Source organism: Silene latifolia, unplaced genomic scaffold (assembly GCF_048544455.1).
Source record: "Silene latifolia isolate original U9 population unplaced genomic scaffold, ASM4854445v1 scaffold_349, whole genome shotgun sequence".
NCBI lineage: Eukaryota > Viridiplantae > Streptophyta > Magnoliopsida > Caryophyllales > Caryophyllaceae > Silene > Silene latifolia.
Genome location: NW_027413279.1, coordinates 83,640 through 91,362, shown reverse-complemented (window position 1 = coordinate 91,362; position 7,723 = coordinate 83,640). Strand labels below are relative to the sequence as shown.

The 7,723-nt window shown below is 33.7% G+C and overlaps 1 long non-coding RNA gene across 2 annotated transcripts; it reads right to left on the bottom strand.

Annotated features, from left to right (window-relative positions):
- Positions 1–2,751: 2,751 nt before the first annotated feature.
- Positions 2,752–5,820, bottom strand: LOC141639348 (uncharacterized). 2 transcript variants are annotated; one of them, XR_012542485.1, is made up of 2 exons: positions 4,955–5,820; positions 2,752–3,987 (listed from the first exon to the last, which is right to left on the bottom strand). It is a non-coding gene; the product is annotated as an uncharacterized LOC141639348 (long non-coding RNA). The 2 variants fall into 2 exon arrangements; XR_012542486.1 differs by having other exon boundaries at positions 2,752–3,173.
- Positions 5,821–7,723: the final 1,903 nt, after the last annotated feature.

Here is a 7,723-nt window from a genome sequence, read left to right as displayed (position 1 = left end):
ACATTCCATGCTCCCTATTTAATTCAGCTTTGATAGCAAGAATGTGAGCAATTTGAGATATTGTTGTGTTCAAGATCCTTTTTTCCCTGGAATCACAGGAGGAAGCTCTCTTCAAGGCTATTTGAGCATCCTCTAACTACCTTGTTGCATTCTTGATGCATGTCGGTAGCTTGAAGTAAGGGGAATGTAACCATTATTCACTACTAGGACATCCACCAACATCGTGAGTCGATCGAGGTACCACCTAGCACACAGGGGCCCCAGGATAGTGTTAGCTAAGTATCCCCTATCTCGAATAATTTTCCCGCAAAGCATTTTTGATAGCAAACCGATCCTGGAATCACAGGAGAAAACTCTCTTCAAGGCTATTTGAGTTGTCTCGCAGATCGTATTCCCTCCAATCTTGATGCATTTCAGTAACTCCCGATGGCCTACATCTTCGAGCCAGCAGAACCATGATCAAACTCTCCCGCCCATCAAACCGAGGTACCACTAAGTGATTAATAAACCTTGTTGGTACAAAAAAATGGTCGAGATTCATCAATTTTTGGGCACATCAATATGAGATCAGTGAGATCGAGCAGAGGGATCGGTGAGGGGGAAAACCTATAGGTGACTTGTCTCTCTTCAAGGCTATTTGAGCATTAGTCACCCTCTCCTTCCCGTTGCATTCGATGCTCTTCAAGAGAACATGGAACAGGGATGCTTCCTTTAGAAGGGACAACAACACCTGGCATGGTTAAGGTACCACCTAATATGAGTAGGAATTTGAGAAGCCTTAGTAACAGTATAGACCTTCTTAGAGCCGGGATAGGAGCATTCTTCTTGGCTTTCCCCCTTGCGATTTTTTGTTTGATGCCCCATTTTCCCACACTCAGCACAATAATATGGTAGCCATTCATAGTCTACTCTTTGCTCGGGAAGGACCATATGGGGTGTTGATGGAGATAACATCGTGAGGGACCCGTAAATATCGCCTTCCACCATGATCCTAAAAAGGAGAGTTTCTTACATAGTAGTAGGCATATCGGGTGGGTTTCCCAATTTTACCGGCCATTTTACTAAGGAAAGGACCATAGATATGGATCAAGATCAGGGAAAATGACCCAAATAGGAATTTTGGAAACTCTATCCATAGCGGGGAAAAATTAGGATACCATTGCTTGAAAATTAAGGAATGTGATCCTATCTTCCAAGGGCCACGTTTGAAACATTACTCATGTCAATTTCATTCTCAAATCTAAAGTAACCCTTCTTGAAGTACAATGTTTTAATAGATCCCCATATTTATCAAAAACTAATGGTCTAAGAGATTACCCATGAAAACCGCTGCATTGATGGTGATCTCGGAAGAAGCAAGACTTTGTTCATAAACTCATCCCTATTTGATTTTTGGGTTTAACTACATCTTTTTTGGTTTGGGTAGATAAGGGTGGTAGCAACAATAGGTACCTCGGAATAATCGTAGTAGTAACAACAGCACGAAGAATAAAGGTTGAATGTTCAACACTTAGGGTTCTCACAATGCGATTGGGATCAATCACAATGTCGAATTACTCAAAGGATCGGAATAGTGACATTTAGGCACATCAATCATAGCATCAGAATTGATAACAACAATCTCAGAAGTAGGTCCAAGAGTATTCATATGAATCACACTATTAACTGTACTTTCCTTCAATTTGGCGCCCAAATTGGGAGATATTCTAGAAATGTTCGAATCTATAGTATTTTTAGGTTTAGAAGAACGAGAATTACAGATGCAATTAGGTTTGATAGTAGAAATAGCATCAACAATCAAATCATTCAAGCACAACGAAGTGCGATTAAAATTATCACACACCAAATCAAGATCAAAAGAATCGATTGGTGGTCGAATCTTTGGAGGACGCCCTCTCCCGCGCGCCATGGACGAGCTTATTAATAATTAGAAAACAGAGGTTTCTGTTATAGAGAGAGAAAGTTCATCTCTCTAAACCCGCGATTTATTATTATTATTATTATTATTATTATTATTATTATTATTATTATTATTATTATTATTATTATTATTATTATGTAGAAAGGTTTCATGACTTTTGAGTATTCGTTTTCATTATTAGCATATTTATTATATACATAAACTAGTGTGTAACCCGTGCAAACTGCACGGATATAAAATCCATTTGATAACAATTTAAAGAAAATATAAAGTTGTTCATGATTGAACAAAGTTTTAGGAAGATATAGACCAAACAGATGTTCGTAAATTGTTAGTGCAAAACATATTGCCACCAAATATTGTCTCCTCTAAAACATAATCGGTTTAGTGGAATTTGAAGGAGTAAGTGTGAACTAAACAAATCAAACTTAATTTTCCCTACCACTCATAATTCTAATAATCCGTGAAACTTTATTGTGTCTACATAATCATTTAGGTTATTAGTCCATTAAGTCACCTCAGTTTTGAAAACTACTCGTATTAGTCATTAATCAACACAAATTCTTACTTAAGATGGAGGTATTCATCTTAATTTCAAGACGGGTCAAATATGCTAGTTGTTAGATAAGGCAAAAATAAAATTCATATTGTGTAGAAATATATTTGTCCTATATATACAAATGGTGTATTATTTAACCCGTTTTAACCTCTACACCAAAAAAAAAATTAACTCATTTTAACCCTAAGATTCTATTTGTAGATCATTTAAACCCATGATCACTTTACCCGCCTAATAACACTTCATGACCACTCATTGTAAGCTTAAAAAATCGAAATCAAAACTCTGCCTTGCTTATCAATCATTCACTTGGCAAATACACTTGATCCATCTCTACCTAAAAAAAATAATTTCGTCAAGAAATTTACATCCACAAAACAATATTGACAAAAGTAATCATTTTAACAACACCATTAACTAAAATTATTATAAGCACATACATAATATAGTCTCCATCCTAATCAATCGTTTTCCCTTGGTAAGCAAATAATGGAAAAAAAAGTACTGTTTTAGTTTTGTCATGAGATACTTCATAGTTGTATGGAAAAATACAATGTTTTATGGCCTTAGGCTGAATAATATTCGATCCGCAATGATCTTCCATCTTCGTGACACCAGTATACCCCCTAAATGACAAAGTTCACCAAAATAGCATTCTCTTACACCATTGATCTTCACTATTAAGACATTCACCTAAAAAATAAGAAACGAAAGGCTAAAAGATCAGTATCTTTTGAGGCATTTTGTTGACCAATATACATGCGTCTGACACTAAGTCGCATTTAATACAAAAATTAAGGAAAAGGAGAAAAATATCAAAGGTACCTCTCGCTGAAGTACTAAGTGATGACCAACACACCTAATTAGCAGCTCGATCAATGATAAGAAAACGATCAAGTGATATGAAACTACGCAATTCAATCATGAACCATGTACATGTCTTAAAAACGGTACTATTGAACACACTGGATCAATGCAGCCTTACTTTTAATTTATCAAATAACTGCGATATATAGTGTTTCAATAAGTAAGTCACCACCAGAATCAACATAATGCAATTACTTCCAAATCCGCAGCAAATCTTTCTTAAAAGATTTACAACCTATTTGAATAAAACAAGGGAAAAGTTCTGGCTTTCATGTTTGACATCAATGACATATTTAGACATAAGAGTTTGTTTTCTCAAATTCGTTTACCTTATTTATTCGTTCACTTTTAGTGCAATAAACATATTGAAACTATAATTGATTTCTCTAAAGTTTAAAATATACCAATCCCTTCTAAAAATCCGACAAAAAAAAGACTAATTAAGGTCCTCCTAAATGGACATGAACATGTGGAATGAGGGTCGGAGGGGGAGTAAACCTACATAAGAGGTGTGATTCATACTTTATCATAACATCCACATGTTCTGAAATAGCTTCATTAAACTTTTGTTGCACTTCTTTCGTATATTATATAGAACACATCAATTGAGTAGGAACTCCAATATTATTTTCATTTACACCTAAAACAACACACACAAAGTGCTCATTACATGATAATGCAAGAAATGAACTAATGAGGCTCTGAACTAAAAACTTCATAATATAGAAGTGTAGCTAACCAAATCAGTAATATCTTATTGCAGGAAGTTTCACAAAAACACACATAAAATGGATGGAGCGGCTAAGGCGAGACTTGGTAAGAATACAAATATATAATGAGAATGAGAGGTTATGCAACATGTGGAACTTAAAAGATATCATCAAATTAATACAGAAATATAGTCAATACCACTAAACCTAACCAAGTCAATGGGTGGAAGCTGAGTTTCTGGTATTGAAATTAAAATAATAAAGGCAAACATCACGCAACCAAAATTACCTCTCCACTTCTAGAAAATCAACCATTTAAGTTGTAAATATTCAAGTATCGCTAGCTCAGAATATCAAGGAAAAACTTGAATCAACTCATTACCATTTTTTCCAGAAGGAAATAAGACTTATTTAGACGACATGTTACATAGATCAAACAATCTCATATAATATTGGACTGAAAGCATAAACTATAGTCTATAGCAACGCCAACAGACTTCAGAAACCCACTATACACCTGTGACTTGTAAATGACACACTATTTGCAAACAATTCCATTGCCAAGGGGCACACAGGTCTTAGTCGTTCTAATAATTTCCCTTCACAATATTTGAAAATATCAATTGTTTCAATGATTTTTGAGCTTATTGCAATAGGAAGAGTGCAAGGAAAAGACAGGTTGTTACTATCTTCCAAAGAGCTCGATAAGTGACACAAAAAGTCACTAAGATAACTTAATATCAAATGCATAAATATGAAAGCAATGACTTGAAATGAAATGCACAAATATGGAAGCGAGGACTGAAAATGAAATGAACAAATATGAAAAGTTGAAAGAAATGAAATGAACTAATCATGTAACATTCATGGCCAGGGGAGGGTTATCTGTACACTTACACACAAATAAATCCTTTCTTATTCCGAATCATCCATTGGAGAAAGCGATAACCTATTTACCCCCTGAAAATTTCAGAAAAATTTTCACCAACTGCTAACTTTTTAGATGCTCACTCCGTAACTACTTATATAAGCTGTAACAAAACTAAGAAAATTACTATTATAGAAGTGTGAAAATATCATCATCTAAGTAAAAGAGACACATTATAAAAGAAAACTATGAAAGGATCAATAATAACTAAGATTAATTATACTATATGAAAGCACAAATCAGCGCACAACTGCTAAATTAAGGGTCTTTAGATGAATCCCACCTCACCAACAACCGTCTCATACTCCCACGCATAACTCACTGCTCTTCGTTGTAATGAATTTGGGTTCAATAAAACTGCAATTTGGCGGAAAAAAGCAATCAAAAAACACCTATTCTAATTTCAGGATCATCTAAACTAACGGTCTCTAGATTTCAGTTTTAATCACAATCATAAAAAAAACTTATAATACGAAACTTAAACTGCCAAAAACAACCAAAAAATAGTCACATAAAAATTAATCCCCAAATTACGTGACGTCTACAAAAACTGTACATAAACGGATTAAGAAGAACAAAGTGAGTTACTGAATCTATAACCGCCGGTGACAGAAACGCCGCTTATTGTAACAAAAGGGTAGATGATTAAAACTAATCTGATTTTGGTTGTGAGATGAGATTGTTACAATCAATAATGAAGTTAGTGGTTTGAGGTTGAGGACGGGGAAAAATAAGGGAGTGGGTAGTTTTTACTTTTTATTGCTTGTGTAACTGACGCCAGACGGTATATTTTCAAGTTACTCCGTATGTATCTATCCGTATAATATACGGTAGATTAACCACAACGCGACACATAAGCAATTTGACATATAGTTGCTTCTGCTTTTATAGTATTACTAGGTTTTGTGCCCGTGCGTTGCACGGGTTTCAAATTTGTCCTTCCTCTAATTGTTTAGACCTTTTAATATCATTTTGAATTATACGTAAAAGTTGTATTTCAATTACTCAAATAAGGTACTCCGTATAAATCTTCTTATCTTATTAATTTGAACACCTTTCAATGAAGTTTCTTTCTTTTCAAAAAATTATTTTATTAATTTTATATAAGATTAAGAAGTACGTTTACGTAAGGATTCTAGGAATAGGAATTACAATTTGTTAGAATAAGAGGATAATTACAAATTATTTTAAAGTTTTATCCTTTAAGTTTTCACTTTTCAAATTTATAGATAGATTTTTTAATGGAATATAATTTAGTAATTTGTAAATTAAGTTAGTTATCCGCAAAACACCATATAGTTATAGTAAATGAATTAAATTTTCATTGAATGCTTTGCTTATCACCCAAATACCCAAACATAACTTGTTACTCCTTATTAATGATTTAAAATATTGTTTATTTCGTCCAGTTGTAAGGTTCCATAACATTATTTAGTGTCCATCTAACAAATATTAAAACTTAATGAAAAATAAGGAATAAATTAGTTTAGATGAAGCTAATCCTGAATTAATTAAGTGTTTTGAAAAATTGGGTGTGCCTTTGAATGAAAGAAACCGTCTCGCGAATGTTAGTAATATTGTTGTTGATGCTGTGCTTGATAGTGTGTCAATTGCTACTACTCATAGAAAAACACTGGAGAAAGTTGGAGTGATTTTTTGTTCGATTTCGGATGCGGTTAAGGAGTATCCTGATTTGGTTAGGAAGTATTTAGGTAAGGTTGTGCCTACTGATGATAATTACTATGCTGCTTTGAACTCGGCCGTCTTTAGTGATGGATCCTTTGTTTATATTCCTAAGAGGACTAAGTGTCCGATGCAGATTTCGACTTATTTTAGGATTAATGCTCTTGAAACTGGTCAGTTTGAGAGGTCTTTGATTGTTGCTGATGAGGGGAGTTTTGTGGAGTATTGTGAAGGGTTTACTGCGCCATCTTATGATACGAATCAGCTGCACGCTGTTGTGGTTGAGTTGTATCTTCGATCGATGCTCGATTAAGTATTCTATCGAATTTAATGATGAAGATTCATTCCGGTCTTTTGTCATGATCATGCTATATACAATTAAGGGTGTGAATATAAATAGGATACACAAACATGATTAGAATGATAACGGAATATATTAATTATCTATGTATGCTTAACAATATATTCACGTGCATTGATCAATATCGGAAACCACGTATATTACAATTTATGTGATTTGCAAAATTAACAGGATATTTACATTTTACTCCTATTACTAAGTAGGACTCATGTGATTTGCACTTCCTTCATTTTCCTTGCTTCTGTTCTCTCCTCCTTCTGCGGTCTGTTCCAGAAATTTATCGCAAAGTCATAATTTAATTACGGTTGGTTTTAAGACAATCATAACTACAAAATGCGAGAAAGACAAATTCTATATATGAATCATTGGAAAGTAAATGGTACGTAGTATAACACAAACAACTAAAAGAACATCGATCTTAACTGTTCGACTCTTATTTTGTTCTAGCTTTTCTACTCAAGTTATAGAATGATGTTAAGTACTCATAAGTAGATAAATTTTCAACTTTTATACTCTTTTTGCACAAATCATATGCTTACCACAAAAACTATTATGCTAAAATAACTAATGAAACAAGTCTTTAAATTTTTTTCCCACGCTAGAATTAGCGCACTCGTTCTACACATTAATAAACATAGGTTATCAATATTAAAAGCATTAAAAACATCGAAACATAACACATGATAGTAATGGA